The 16,796-nt window shown below is 42.8% G+C and overlaps 1 protein-coding gene across 6 annotated transcripts in view; it reads left to right on the forward strand.

The window, feature by feature from the left end:
• Positions 1 to 9,474: 9,474 nt before the first annotated feature.
• Positions 9,475 to 16,796, forward strand: part of BCAS1 (breast carcinoma amplified sequence 1) — a 114,894-nt gene continuing 107,572 nt past the window's right edge. For all 6 annotated transcript variants that reach the window (XM_030213136.1, XM_030213139.1, XM_030213137.1 and 3 more), the window contains exon 1: positions 9,475 to 9,576. The gene's annotated coding sequence lies outside the window, so the exon portion shown is untranslated. The remainder of the gene's footprint in view (positions 9,577 to 16,796) is intronic.

The raw sequence follows: 16,796 nt of genomic DNA on the forward strand, positions 1-16,796 counted from the left end.
GAAGGGCGATGAAAATGATTAAGGGGATGGGAAGATTTCCCTATGAGGAAAGGCTGAAATGACTAGGGCTCTTCAGCTTGGAGAAAAGACAGCTGAGGGGAGATATGATAGAGGTCTATAAAATAATGAATGATTTATTTTGGGGAAAATAGCTCTAGAGCAACTCGCCACTGTTTATAATTTAAGAGCAGGTGCTGTATTTATAAGTTTTAGGATATTAATTTCTCCACCAATCACCAAAGGTGATAATTGCAATAAATTAATAAATTAAGTATATATATATTCAGAACACAAAGAGACCGTATTTAGCTTCAAAAAGGTTGATTTAATATACAATTGCACACGAGAGGTAGGTTTTAAAAGATCTTTACAGGTAATCTGTGCATCAAATAGAACAAAGTAGCAGGTAGGTTAACTTACAAGTCCTTGTTACAAGCATGCTGTGGTCCAGCTGATTGATGAGCACATGTTTCAGGAGCAAGGCATCAGCAGACCCCAAAGAGAGCAGCAGGTCCCAAGAGGAGGAGGCATGTTTCAAGAGGAGGAGGCAGGTTTCAAGAGGAGGAGGCAGTTGATGAGAATCTGACTCTTGGGAAACAGCTTGTCCTTTTATATCTTGCAAGCTGCAGGAGGATATGCCATGTGGATCTTTGTCCTGGTTTCCACACGACCCTTGGGCATTTGCAAAGCATTGTGGTATCTTGGTCTCATGTCTGCACACGACCCCTGAGTTGGTCTCATGTCTTATGACATCACGAGACTTACAGTCTGGATTTTGCTGGCAAATGTCTTTTGATGTCCTGTTCAGTCTCTGGGGCAGATACACATTACAAGTCCTTCCTTTCTGCACATGTCTGGAAGCTGATGGGAGGGGCAGGTATACCTTTGACAAGCAAATGTCCTGTTTATGCTTCCTCTGAGTTCTTTGTTTTATTCAGGTGCCCACCTTAGTCCATCTTTTGTTAGGTGGGAGGGCAGAGGAAGCTCTTTTGTGTTTGTTAAGTGTTTATAATTAACTATCCCTGCTCTGAGAAGTTCCCAGAAAAAGGAATGGAGAGAGAGGGGCTTGAAATGAAACTATTCTCTAAATCTGCACAAATATATACAGTGGGGGAAATAAGTATTTGATCCCTTGCTGATTTTGTAAGTTTGCCCACTGACAAAGACATGAGCAGCCCATAATTGAAGGGTAGGTTATTGGTAACAGTGAGAGATAGCACATCACAAATTAAATCCGGAAAATCACATTGTGGAAAGTATATGAATTTATTTGCATTCTGCAGAGGGAAATAAGTATTTGATCCCCCACCAACCAGTAAGAGATCTGGCCCCTACAGACCAGGTAGATGCTCCAAATCAACTCGTTACCTGCATGACAGACAGCTGTCGGCAATGGTCACCTGTATGAAAGACACCTGTCCACAGACTCAGTGAATCAGTCAGACTCTAACCTCTACAAAATGGCCAAGAGCAAGGAGCTGTCTAAGGATGTCAGGGACAAGATCATACACCTGCACAAGGCTGGAATGGGCTACAAAACCATCAGTAAGACGCTGGGCGAGAAGGAGACAACTGTTGGTGCCATAGTAAGAAAATGGAAGAAGTACAAAATGACTGTCAATCGACAAAGATCTGGGGCTCCACGCAAATCTCACCTCGTGGGGTATCCTTGATCATGAGGAAGGTTAGAAATCAGCCTACAACTACAAGGGGGGAACTTGTCAATGATCTCAAGGCAGCTGGGACCACTGTCACCACGAAAACCATTGGTAACACATTACGACATAACGGATTGCAATCCTGCAGTGCCCGCAAGGTCCCCCTGCTCCGGAAGGCACATGTGACGGCCCGTCTGAAGTTTGCCGGTGAACACCTGGATGATGCCGAGAGTGATTGGGAGAAGGTGCTGTGGTCAGATGAGACAAAAATTGAGCTCTTTGGCATGAATTCAACTCGCCGTGTTTGGAGGAAGAGAAATGCTGCCTATGACCCAAAGAACACCGTCCCCACTGTCAAGCATGGAGGTGGAAATGTTATGTTTTGGGGGTGTTTCTCTGCTAAGGGCACAGGACTACTTCACCGCATCAATGGGAGAATGGATGGGGCCATGTACCGTACAATTCTGAGTGACAACCTCCTTCCCTCCGCCAGGGCCTTAAAAATGGGTCGTGGCTGGGTCTTCCAGCATGACAATGACCCAAAACATACAGCCAAGGCAACAAAGGAGTGGCTCAGGAAGAAGCACATTAGGGTCATGGAGTGGCCTAGCCAGTCACCAGACCTTAATCCCATTGAAAACTTATGGAGGGAGCTGAAGCTGCGAGTTGCCAAGCGACAGCCCAGAACTCTTAATGATTTAGAGATGATCTGCAAAGAGGAGTGGACCAAAATTCCTCCTGACATGTGTGCAAACCTCATCATCAACTACAGAAGACGTCTGACCGCTGTGCTTGCCAACAAGGGTTTTGCCACCAAGTATTAGGTCTTGTTTGCCAGAGGGATTAAATACTTATTTCCCTCTGCAGAATGCAAATAAATTCATATACTTCCACAATGTGATTTTCCGGATTTAATTTGTGATGTGCTATCTCTCACTGTTACCAATAACCTACCCTTCAATTATGGGCTGCTCATGTCTTTGTCAGTGGGCAAACTTACAAAATCAGCAAGGGATCAAATACTTATTTCCCCCACTGTATATATATATATTATATATATATATATATATATATATATATATATATATATATATATATATATATATCCCTGAACAGACTAGTAAGCTGGTGCAGTGGTTTCTGCGTTCACAATGGGTGTCCTCTTTGCAAATAGTGTCCACTCTCTCTAAAGAGAATGAACTATTATTGGCAAATGAGAAAATATTAATATTCATGTTTCCTCTGCTCATTTTCGTTTCATAACAATAAAAGAACATAAGATGGTCCATCTAGCCCAGTGTCCTTTTTCCAACAGTGGCAAATCCAGGTCACAAGTACCTAGCAGAAGCCCAAATAGTAGCAAGATTCCATGCTACCAATCCCAGGCTTCCCCCATGTCTATCTCAATAGCAGACTATGGCCTTTCCTCCTGGAACTTGTCCAACCCTTTTTTAAACCCAGTTATGCTAACCACTGTTACCACATTCTCCAGCAATGAATTCCACAGATTAACTATTCTTTGAGTGAAAAAATATTCTATGTAATTTCACTGAGTGTCCCTTGGTCTTTGTATTTTTTGAAAGAGTAAAAAATCAATTTACTTTTACTCATTCTACACCACTCAGGATTTTATAGACTTCAATCATATTGCCTTTCAGCCGTCTCTTTTCCAATCTGAAGAGCCCTAACCTCTTTAGCCTTTCCTCATACGAGAATAGTTCCATCTCCTTTATTATTTGGTCGCTCTTCTTTGAACCTTTTCCAATTTCTGCTATATCTTTTTTGAGATATGATGACCAAAACTTAACGCAATACTCAAGGTGAGGTTGCACCATGGAGCAATCCAGAGGCATTATAGTATTCTTGATCTTATTTACCATCCCTTTCCTAATAATTCCTAGCATCCTGTTTATTTTTTTGGTTGCCATTGCACACCGGCATATTTCCTACAAAAACACCTAGATCTTTTTCTTGGGTGCTGACCCCCAAGTTGGACCAGGTAACTTTGATTTGGATTATTCTTCCTCATGTGCATCACTTTGCATTTGTCTACATTAAATTTCATCTGCCATTTGGATGCCCAGTCTTCCAATTTCCGAAGGTCTTCCTGCAATGTTTCATAGTCTTCATGAGTTTTAACAACCTTGAACAGTTTTGTTCATCTGCAAATTTAGGGGTCCTTTTACTAAGGTGTGCTAACAGATTTAGCGCACACTAAATGCTAAGACACCCATTATATTCCTTTGGGTGTCTTATCATTTAGCATGTGCTAAATCCATTAGCACACCATAGTACAAGGACGCCTCAGTCACCTCACTTGTCATTCTGATTTCCAGATCATTTATAAATATGTTAAATAGCACCGGTCTCTGTACAGATCCCTGTGGCACTCCACTATTCACCCCCCTCCATTGAGAGAAATGGCCATTTAACCCTACATTCTGTTTTGTGTCCAATAACCAGTTCCTAATCTACAAGAAAGCATTGCCTCCTATCCCATGACTCTTTAGTTTTCTCCGGAGTCTCTCATGAGGAATTTTGTCAAAAGCTTTCTGAGAATCTAGAAACACTACCTCAACCGGCTCACCTTTATCCACATGTTTATTCACGCCTTCAAAGAAATGCAGCAACATGGGATATTCCCATATCATTGCAAACAAATGTCCATCCATAATATTCAGGACTCTTTTTTCAAAGCAGGGTTAGTGATTCCGGCAGGGGAGACAAAGCCCCTAGGAATTGAATTTGCTTTGTCACATTTGCCACACAGCAAAAAGGTTGTCCTAACTTTATCCAGGTATTTATCAGAGTGTGGCCTAAATGTTGCCTAGGGGTGTGCAGTCCAAAATTTTCATTTTACTTTCTTGTGGCATTTCCAGGAATTTGCATTTTGTTCATTTTTTAAAAAAAATTGTTTTTGTTTCAGCAGCAATATCGTTAGTGATGTGAAGTCTTCTGCAGACCGTGCACTCTTTGTGAATAATGCACATTATTAGAGAACTAGTAAAAAAAGACCCATTCCGAAACCAATGAAACGGGCGCTAGCATGTGGTTTTTTGTGTGTGTGTGTGTGTATGTGTCACAGAGTTATTTTGTGTGTGTGTGTGTGTGTGTGAGTGTGTGAGTGAGGGTGCGGTGTGTGTGCAGGTTGTTGATGTGTGTCTTTTTTGTTTTGTTTTTTGCTTGGGGGTTGGGGGATGTGCTGTGCTGTGCTGTGCTGGCAAAGTGGGTTGGATTGGTGTGTGGCTTTGAGGGTGTGTTTCTGTTGTATTGTGTGTGTGTGGTTTTGTCTGTCAAGGAGGTTTGTGGAGGGGGGTCTTTCTGTTGGTGAAATGTAAACGTGAAATGTAAATGTAAATTTTTGCACATACCCACAGCAGGAATATTCTTCTCTCGTTCCAGCGGTGGTTCTGTGCTCTCTGTGCTGCACAGATAATGAGCCATTCTGCTGGGGAATGCTCCTCCCTTATTGTCACGTAGTTTCCTCTGACTGGTCCGTCTTACGTTGCCTAGTGTTGCCTGGGAACGGTGTTGTGATGGTCCTTTGTGTTTCAGAGTGTTGAGGGTGTTTTTTCTGATTGGTCCGTCATGTGAGGGCGGGGCAGAGAGACATGGTCAGTGTTGGGGCTTCACCACCATGAACCCTTCAGTGACTGACTGAGTGACTTCAGAACATTGTCTTCAGAACGTTGAGGGTGAGTTTTATTATAGTAGATAGTGCACACTATTCTCAAAGAGTGTGCACTATTGGGAAACAGTGCACACTCTTTGTGTGTACATGTACACTATCAAGAAAGAGTGTGCATTCTTCTGAAGGAGTAAGCACTATTTAGGAATAGTGTGCACTATTCCCCAATTGTGCCCACTATTTTTGAAGAATGTGCTCTATTTATGACACAGGGGGGGGGAAATTCCTATCATTTAGGGCAAAAAATGACATGACATCAGTACTGAATATCCAGTTCTGGGACGGCTTCAGAGACTATAGTCAGATAGGTACCCAGTTCACATATCATTGCCCTTATTTTGTCCTAAGTTATCTAGGTCGCTATCCAGGTGCTGATGCTGAATATTGGTGGTGTAGATAATTCTCAGCTGTGCTCTGTCTCCACCTCGGACCATCCCAGTGCTAACAGTTTAGAGCTATGGTGGTCTGCTGGATCTGGGTAAGTGTCCCTGAATATGTGTGTTGAGCCTGGCACGAGAGAATTGTCTGGGGTCAGTAGCATGGAATCTTGGTACTCTTTGGGATTCTGGAATCTTGTCGCTCTTTTGGATTCTGGAATCTTGGTACTCTTTGGGATTCTGGAATCCACTGTTTAGGATTCCAGAATCTTTGGGATTCTACCAGGTACTTTTTACTTGGATTGGCCACTGTTGGAAACAGAATACTGGGCTACATGGACCATGGCCTGACTCAGTATAGCTATTCTTATGAACCACTCCTTTCAGAAACAGAGCCCATTATAAACATCTGCATTCCCCTTCCAGGATCAATTCCACATTTAATCCCCTCATCTGGAGTTGCTAATTATAGTGGTTTCTATTCCCCCTGCTGTAAGCTGGCTGCAGTTTTCAGCACGTGAATGATTTGCCATTCAGGCAATTCACACATAGGTCATTAAGACTTGGCGCCTGCATTTTAGTACAGTTTGATTCTGGGTCAGTAGGAAAAGCAAAAGAATGAGGGACTTTAAAAATTAATAACCTCATTTCCATTGATATGTAATTATGCCAATGAAACAGCAACGAGCAGTTACAATTCTTCTAGCTTTCCTTCCTGCACTTAATAATGCTTATTATTAAATTATATATGCATGGGTAATCAGAACTGCTAACGGGATTTATAGTGGAAAATTTTGTCCCCAGAATTGCAAGAAGCGGCCTCTGAGGGTTGCCAATCCTCCCTTATAGATAAAGGGCCTGATATTCAGTTGGCAGCCAACAGAGTTTTGTTGACTGCCGTAGGTGTTATTTCCAGAAATTCAATGCCTGGCCATGTCTGGACTCTGATATTGAATTTCTGGGTATACTGGGCCAGTGAAAATATAGCCGGCTGATTGGCCCTATTTATGCAGTTACCTTGACCAGTTAAGTGCTTCTGAAAATTCATGTTTAGCCCCGGACAGGTGATTGAAATGGCCAAGAGTCTCTACTGATCATTTAAATCATCTTAAATATAGGGCCTTTTATGTTTCTGATATAGAAAAGTGGTTTATATTTGGTTTATAAAGTGATTGAAAAGACATGAAGAAAAATATAAGTGAAATCACCAAACTGCATATGGACATAAATCCTAATAAATAAACAAATAACCTGGCTTACTCCAGTTGGAGTCTTGTTTCAATTCAATGGAAGCTTGATAAATAAAACTACAGAATCCAAATTTATTTTACATTCGACATGTAGGAATAATACTTAACAGGCTGTTTTGTTCTTCTACATGTTTGGGCTTGCCCTTAGACTGATAAACTTTCCTAAGCAAGTTGCCATCTCACCTTCGATAACCTTTAAACAATATTTAACCGAGGTTCTAAAAATTCCGGAAAAATCACATCCTCCTATTTCAAAGATTCTCTACGTAGAACCTTTTCGGAAGAAAGAATTAGAACAAGGACAGAAAGTGGTATCTCCAGTAGAAACTTTGGACTTAAATCTGACTCAAATAATTGAAGAAGATAATGTGAGATTGACAACTGCAACACTTAAGGTAATCTTCATACTACAGCCAGAGACTGGATACTCCAACAATTTTTTCTACATAAAGGACACGATTTCCTGAGTTGTAAAATTAGGATGTATCCTGATGTCTCAAGGGCCACACAAAGGAAGAGACAAGAATTTCTGAAATTGAGGCCGAAGGCATTGCAGCTCGGCGCACTATACTGGCTAAACTTCCCCTGCAAGTGCGTAATAAAATTAAACTCTATCAAATATGTACTTTTTGAGGCGAAACAGCTTAACAATTTTTTAGAAGCCAAGCTGAAAGACTCACTGCCACCAACATCAAGGACTATAACAACATCAACTCCGTAATTATTATTAAGTCGCCCGGTTTGCTCCCATCAGCCGCCTTATTTTAGAATTTGAAATTTGGTTCTAATTCAAATTACTCTGATTGCCTTAATATTGTGTGTGCCCCCGAAATAGTGGACTAAAGATGAGTTAATAGTCTCTTACTTTGTTAATTCTGTGTTAACTTTATAATATATTTTTCTTTTTTTCTTTCTTCCTGTAATATGTATTGACTATAATCATCTTCCTCTGGATTCAAGATATAATGCTTGATGTAATAAAAAATTTAATAAATACATGTTTGGGCTTCAGTTAGAAATCCTGAGGTTGATGTTCAGTATCGGGTGCTAACAGCATCGGACCTTGCTTTACAAGTCTTGGGCCACTAAGCCCCTAGTTCCATAAAAGTTGCCAAACATTGCACACACAAATTTTGGCATGTGTCCAATTTGCGTGCACAATTTAATTGAATAATGAGCCAATCAGAGCCAATAATTGACTTTTTAACAAGCGATTAGTGGCACTAATTAGATTTAATTGGCATTAACATGTATAAGTTTAGGCATGGGAGCCATGCCGAAAATGTACGCACAATCTGAAAAATGGGGCATGCAAATGGGAGGGTCATAGGCATAACAGTGGCATTCCTAAAATTAATGCATGCTGTTAAAGAATAATAGGGGATATGCATTTCAGTTGGTGCAAATGGCCGCATCTAAAGTTAATCAAATGAAGGAGACCTTATATTTATAGTGTGGAGATCAATTCAAAATCTAAGACATATCTCAAACACTCAACAATTTCCCACTTTTAACGATGATATCAATCGCAGCATACACATTTATACATGGTTGCACATCCTATCTTCAACGGGGATCATCAGATTACTTTGATCACCACTAACATCTGGGGAATTCCCCAGTATTCCATAGGTGACACCCTGTTCTTCATTGATCAACCCGAATATACTATTCAATATTTTTTTACTATTTCTTTTATTTATGGTTTTATATCCAAATCTACTTATATATGTTAAATCAAACAACTACTATCAAGTACTATTTAGTATTTAGTACTTAGCTTATAAAACTTTCAGCAGCGATATTTTTTCCAAGCCAAACCTCCGCCAACATGGCCAGGTTTCGAAAGTCTTCATCAGGGAAGAGGCATGCATCACTAAGTTTACTCCTGCACATACAGAAAAAATGGCTGCCATCTAGTTAGGCACAATTCCCAGGCATAAGCACTATTCTATAAACCGTGCCTAACTTTAAGCGCAGCTTATAGAATAGCACTTTTTTCAGTGCCAATTTTGTTGACTCTCTGCCCCCAGGCTGGTTAGCCCCGATCACTGCTGCCTGCCATTCAATGAATCCAGGCAAGTAGATGACCAGGGGGTTGGAAGGGAGGGAAAAATGCTGGATCTCACCTGGGCCTCTGACACTGCCCCCCCCCCCCCCCCCTTGGATGCTGGGCCTGGAGGAATCTTCCCCCCCCCCCCCCCCCCGCTCCCCTGTCGGTTGCCCTGGATACAGGAAAATCTCAGTGCAAAGGTTAGGACAAATGATTCATCTCAACATGTCAAGATAAATCCCTGAAGGTTCGCAGAGAATTAATGTGTCAGGATCTATGTTTTCCCGGAAATAGTTCTTAATAATAGAATTCTGGATAACAGCAGTGTATTGAAATGAAAGTGTTTCCATTCAGAGCTGTGAGGACTGAGTTGAATGCTCCACCCATCATGCACTAATTCCACCCAGGAGCAGCAGAAGAGAGACAACACCCACACCCTCACCTGCAGAGTCCAGAGCTGGCAGAGAGGTGACTGCCATAAGCCACCTGCACCTCACCGACAGCTAGCTTGCAACTTCAAGGATATCACTGCCCAAAACCTGTTCCCAAGGTAAGGCACAGCTGAATGTAAAAGTGGCACTCCTAGCCTCGTCCAGTTGCATTGCCTGTGTGCTCTCGTATTACAGACAGCTCCTTGCAGATGTGTCCAGCTGGAAATGAAAAGCGATGCAGTCTTGTTTTCAGAATGCAAGAACAAGATTCTTTATTCTTTTCACAGCCGGCCAGTGACATCATAAATAACTCTTTTAAGTTAAAAACGAGAAAGGCCTCTGTCAGGAGATTTGAGGAGAGATTTCTGATGCTGAAAATGATTATACGGAAGTTCGGGCAGATAAGAAACTGTTTACTGGGGAAACATTGATAACAACTTTTCAAGTATTTTAAATAATAATTTGCTAGCCTATACTATACGTGAAGTGCAAAGGCACTGTAAAATGAAAAATCAAGTGGAATTTGCAGGAGAAAAGTGACAGTCATATGCAGCATGGGCTTTCTCGATTCATTTGTTGCAGCTTCTAAGAGTGACGATTTGTCTGAGCTTTGATGTGGCCTGGGGAAAGGGGGGGGGGGGGGTTGCTTTCACTAAGTACTTTTATTTAATATTCTGTGGATGTGTCCACTTCAGAGCATCCAAACGTTTGAGCATTGGGCACCTGCCCTTAGTAGGTCACAGGCAGACCAGGACAGCATAGCTGAGAGAAATGAGAGGGTGTTTCTTATTCCCAGACAAATTACTCTGTTCCTGCTGCCTTTTTAATACACCTGCTCAGTTATTTCCAGTGTGTCATCCCATGCACTGTATTATCTTCAAGAGGTTTCCTGACACTTTCTGCTGCCTGGAACTCGTCCCTGACAATTGCCTAGGGTAAAAGATCTTTATAATTTTCGCCTGCTTCGGATATACCTGTAGAATAGCTGCAGGCTGTTTACAGGGCCTCTTTTCCGCATTTTTTGTGTTTGCTCGCAGCCCTGTGGCATAGAAAGGTGTGGTTGCAGATTGCTGAGCTGCTTTCTCGACAGAGGACAGAACCTGATATAGAAACATGAGGAGTGTTGATTTTCAGAACTCTGGAACTGCAAGAGCAAGTTTCCTTTTTACATTTTCCTTCCTTATGACTTTTGCCTTCAGCTGCATTTTAGATGTAACTCAGCATCTAAGATAAATATTTTCATAGTTGATGGATACTGAGAGGTCCGGGGGGGGGGGGGGGGGGGGGGGGGAGGGGGGGGGGAGGGGGAGCAGCTATAGTCCTTTAGAGCCAGAAACAGGTCTGGATCCCAGATATCCACAAATGAATATATATGACTACCAGAACCCTTGTCCAAACCCTTGTCACCTCTCGCTTGGACTATTGCAATTTGCTTCTCACTGGTCTTCCTCTCAGCCATCTCTCTCCTCTCCAGTCTGTCCAAAATTCTGCAGCGCCACTTATTTTCCGCCAAAATGGTTATACCCACACTAGCCCGCTCCTCAAGTCACTTCACGGGCTCCATGTCCGCTTCCGCATACAGTTCAAACTTCTCTTACTGACCTTTAAATGTATGCATTCTGCAGCCCCCCATTACCTCTCCACTCTCATCTCTCCCTACATTCCTCCCCGTGAACTCCGCTCACTGGACAAATCTCTCTTGTCGTCCCCCTTCTCATCCACTGCTAACTCCAGGCTTTGTTTCTTTTCTCTCGCGGCACCTTAGACTTCCTGGACCTATATATCTAGCTCCATCTCTACCTCTTTTCAAATCTATGCTGAAAACCCACCTTTTCAAACATGCATGGGATAAGCATAAAGGAATCCTGTGCCGAAGGAATGGATCCTCAGGAGCTTAGTCAAGATCGGGAGACGGGGCTGGTGGTTGGGAGGCGGGGATAGTGCTGGGCAGACTTATACGGTCTGTGCCAGAGCCGGTGGTGGGCAGCGGGACTGGTGGTTGGGAGGCAGGGATAGTGCTGGACAGACATGTATGGTCTGTGCCAGAGCCAGTGGTTGGGAGGCAGGGCTGGTGGTTGGGAGGTGAGGATAGTGCTGGGCAGACTTATACGGTCTGTGCCAGAGCCGGTGGTGGGCAGCGGGACTGGTGGTTGGGAGGCAGGGATAGTGCTGGACAGACATGTATGGTCTGTGCCAGAGCCAGTGGTTGGGAGGCAGGGCTGGTGGTTGGGAGGTGAAGATAGTGCTGGGCAGACTTATACGGTCTGTGCCAGAGCCGGTAGTTGGGAGGAGGAGCTGGTGGTTGGGAGGCGGGGATAGTGCTGGGCAGACTTATACGGTCTGTGCCCTGAAGAGCACAGGTACAAATCAAAGTAGGGTATACACAAAAAGCAGCAAATATGAGTTATCTTGTTGGGCAAACTGGATGGACCGTGCAGGTCTTTTTCTGCCGTCATCTACTATGTTACTATGTTTTCACCACTGCTTTTGGCTCCTAGCTACTACTCAATTGCTTCCCCCCTTGTTCCTTCTCACCATGTACTTCCCTCGCCCCTTAATTGTCTTGTCTATCTGTATTATTTTTAGATTGTAAGCTCTATTGAGCAGGGACTCTCTCTCTCTCTATGTCAGGTGTTCAGCGCTGCGTGCGTCTGGTAGCGCTATACAAATGTTAATAATAATAATGACTGATTCACGTAAATTGGAGGCAGCACATGAAACTACCTCTCATGCGTAGTCACTGGTGTCTATCCTCATTCCAATATATTTCTTGCATGCGCTTACAGTCGCTACTGGGAGAGACGCGGTTCTGGACTGGGTGTGTCCTTGGTCTGTCCCAGTAAGAGCAGGATACACTAGGGTCAGCGCTTCTCAGCCCAGTCCTTGGGGCACGCTCAGCCAGTCAGGGTCTCAGGATACCACTTTAAACATGCAGGAGATAGATTTGCATTCACTGCCTCCGTGGTAGGCAGATCTTTCTCATGCATATTCATTGTGGACATCCTGAAAAGCCAACTGGCTGGGTGTGCCTGGAGGACTGGGTTAAGAAGCTCGTCACTACTAGGTTACCACCTTATTCTCTTATCTTCACCATGCCGCAAGCGAGGGATGTGGCACATGGCAGAAGTCACAGATTCATAGGAATCTGACAGAAGCCACGGAATGAGCACTTCTGCTGTGGTCGCTCAGACCCCCAACTCATTTTATATAGGCACCACCAGGGCTTTTTTTGAGGGGGTACTTGGGGGCACTGAGTACCGACACCTTTTCCATTGCCTTCTAAAATTGACCCATGGTCCACAAGTTTTAATGAAAGAGCTCAGGCTCTACACACTAATTCTGCCTTGTCATAGATTCTATGACTGGTTGCAGGGGGCCTGGCTATTGTGGGGTGGGTTCCTCAGGGAGCACCCCACCCCTGAAGGGTGATCTGGCATTTCAGTACCAGCATCTGTTTTGCTAGAAAGAATGCAGTGGGCACCACTAACCCAGGATCTGGATCCGTGGCTTAAAGACGAAAGACCCTTTAAGGTTGTGACCACCCCTTGAGTCTTCCAGTCCTCACTAGTGACTGGAGCTAATATTTACATTCAGGGCTGAATATCAGGTGTATTACAATACTAGAAGCTCCTTTACCAAACATTAGATGGTGCACAGCGTCTTAACAGTAATCATATCCTAACATTTTTTAAAGCACAGCATAAACATGGACTAGATTTACTAAAAAAAAAAAAAAACCCAAAAGAACAAAACTCTACTGCATTACTGCATGGTAGCACACATTAATTCATGTTATTTATCATAGGTCTCATTATATGGGATAGCATCTATGTACTAGAAATGTCCATTACCAGAATCAACATGCATTAAAACAGAAGCATCTTTTAGTAAATCAGTTCTGCAAAAGTTACGTACAAATATATACATCAGATTACATTAGATTTAATGCTTATGTACCATCTCTTTCCCAACTAGAGGAGGTGAAGGAAAGTCCTTATCCCTTTTAAAATGTAAATTCCAGGTGATTCTATTGATCAAGTACAAGCTATATATGTATCTCTCTCTTTCAAACCTTGACTAGTGCTTCCTTCTGCTTTATACAGTGAGAGGGTAATTTTAAGGGGGCACCTAGTTTAAATAGGCAAGTAGGAAACTAGTTAAGGGCTATTTTATAATGACACATAACATAATGTCTTATATTCTACTGTTCACCTTGCGATTCTATGCAGATCACAACTGAAGAAACTGGTCATTGCCAGGTAATACAATGATCAAAATGAAATAAACTAGTGAGATAAGAAAAAAAAAAACATATAGTAATCATAACAAAGTAAAATAAACAAGTGCAGCAAAACAAACCACGTCTAACCAGAGCATAATAATCTGCCCCTAGTAGAAATTTTCTAAATAAATATGTTTTTGATCACATTTCTAAAATGTTTGTAATCCCTAGCAGATATTAAGAACATTGTCTTTATCTAGTCTTGCTGCTTGAACTGAAAGAAGATTCCCCAATAGTTTAATCCTTTTTTTTTAAACCCTTTAAAGATGGAAAGGCGAATAAACTTATCATTCTCACCGGTCTAATTGAAATTGAGGCAAAAGCGTAGCTAGGTGGGCTGCAAGCGGAACAGCCGCTCCCTCAAAATGATATTGAAAGAAAGCTGTAGTAAAATGGGGCCTGAACTCGCATCAATGCAGGTTTTCAACGTATGCTGAGTCCCCCTTTAACCACGGTGGTTAAAAGTCTGGGGTTTATCTTTGAAAAGAAATGGCCATGCGGTAAGTGAGCCACTTAACGTATGGCCATTTCAGTGGGGATCCCTTATCACCACCCGTTGAGATGGAGGTATATAAGTATTGCCACACCGGGACAGACCAAAGGTTCATCAAGCCCAGCATCCTGTTTCCTAAGTTGAAACCGCGGGAGCAGATGTCAGTGTTCAAATGCACAGTGTGTACAAACATGTGTATTTTATATAGTGGATATGTAAAGAATGACACCACCTGTGCTCTACCCAAAACATGCCTTGAAGGTAACTAAATATTTTCTAATTAAATAAAAATAAATACATAAATAAACCCAGAATATCATACAGAGCAACTGGGATAAGGGTCTTCAAATAATAAAAGTTTAGCAAACACACCCACATAAATTACTTATAAAATCTTATACATTTCATAAGCATGTGGGTTGGCAACAGATATAAACAGTGGGCCATCAATATATATAAAAGGCGAGTGTCGTACTCACTCGCAAATGCGCAGTAGAGACCTTCTCTGCCCCGCCCCCGCGTCAAAACGTGATGACGGGGGGCGGAACAGAGAGGGTCTGTACTGCGCATTTCTGAGGGAGGGACACCGCTGTCTAATGCTCCCCCCACCCGAGTCGCCGCCGCCACCCACCTTCTACCCGGTCGGGCCCTCGCTCCACTATTGAAACAGCGAGGGTCCGGGAATGCAGCACTGAGCTCTGCTGAGCTGCCGACATCGCCCTTCCTTCTTCTCTGCCTCTGTCCCGCCCTCGACGACGTTACGTCACACGAGGGCGGGACAGGCAGAGAAGAAGAACGAAGGCCGACGTCGGCAGCTCAGCAGAGCTCAGTGCTGCGTTCCCGGACCCTCGCTGTTTCAATAGCGGAGTGAGGGCCTGGCCGGGTGGAAGGGGGGGGGCGCGAATTCGGGGGGGCAGCGGCGAACTTGGCGGTGGGGGCGGGCCTTTCAACCCCCCCTTCCTATAATAGCCCGTTTTTACGGGCTCAAAGGCTAGTATTCTATATATGGCACCTGAAAAATCAGTGCCAAAAAACCACGAGCTTAGTTCTATTCTATAAACTATGTCTAAAGTTAGGCATACTTGAGCCTAAAATTTAGGTGCACCCATTTAGGCTACCTAAAACCAGGCCTAAATACCTGCACCTAAGTTAGGCGCAGATTGGGTGCACTGGCTGCATAGTTTTTAGGAATTCCACAACCCGCCCTTTCCAAGCCCATGGCCACTGTTTGGACTGTGCACATTAGAATTTACATGCACTGTGCTAAAGAATAGACCTGAAAGGTTGTGCATGTAAATTCTAATTAAAGCCAATTAGTGCTACTAATTGGTTGTTAAGTACCAATTATTGGCGCTGATTGGTTTGTTAATCATATTAAGTTGTACGTGCAATTTGGCCACACAACTTAAGGAGCCATATATAGAATTTGGGGGGAATGTAAATGGGAATTCAGTTTATTGTCCACTCAACAGCTTGGAAAAGAGACGGATGAGGAGAGATATGATTGAGGTCTACAAAATCGTGACTGGTGTAGATCGAGTAGATTTTTTTTACTCGTTCCAAAAGTACAAAGACTAGGGGACACTCGAGGAAGTTACATGGAAATACTTTTGTTTGTGCAGCACTGCGTACGCCTTGTAGCGCTATAGAAATGCTAAATAGTAGTAATAGTAGTAGTAGTACTTTTAAAACAAATAGGAAGAAATATTTTTTTCACTCAACAAGTAGTTAAGCTCTGCAACTCTTTGCCGGAGGATGTGGTAACAGCAGTTAGCGTATCTGGGTTTTAAAAAGGTTTGGACAAGTTCCTGGAGGAAAAGTCCATAGTCTGCTGTTGAGGCAGACATAGAAAGCAACTGCTTGCCCTAGGGTTTGTAGTATGTAGTGTTGCCACGATTTGGGTTTCTGCCAGGTACTTGTGACCTGTCTTGGCCACTGTTTGGAAAACAGGATACTGGGCTAGATGGACCATTGGTCTGACCCAGGATGGCTACCCTTATGTTCTTATGTTCATGCCCAATGTGTTTCTGCATAGCACCTGCTTCAGGGGCTTTATAGAAGCTAAATTGAACAATGATCATTCGGTGAGAAATAGAAGGAACCCACAAAAATCAAACAATTGAAATCAAAGATGAAAAGAGCCTCTTCTCAAATGTTTACTAGCATTCACAGCTCAGGCAGCACTTGAGTTTTCATGATGGACATAATCACTATGTATTGACAGTGGATGTCTGATACAGAGTGAACAATAGTCTGATGGACTAACAGTGGACAGACATTAAATTCCCACTCACATTGTTTACATCTATTGGCAACCCACATGCTTATGAAATGTGTATGCTTTTATACGAGTGTATTTGATTAAACTTTAACTATTTGAAGACCCTTATTCCAATTGCTCTGTACGATATATGTGATTTCGTATTCCAGTTAGGGACCCCTTCTTTGTATTTTGATTTATAAATAAACCCAGGTCACATAAAAGTACACATGTTCTGATAATTGCAAGCAATTTTACACAGGAGGTTAGTTTTCTAAGTGTCAATTTTTTGCGGGTATACTCT

Source organism: Microcaecilia unicolor, chromosome 8, assembly GCF_901765095.1.
Source record: "Microcaecilia unicolor chromosome 8, aMicUni1.1, whole genome shotgun sequence".
NCBI lineage: Eukaryota > Metazoa > Chordata > Amphibia > Gymnophiona > Siphonopidae > Microcaecilia > Microcaecilia unicolor.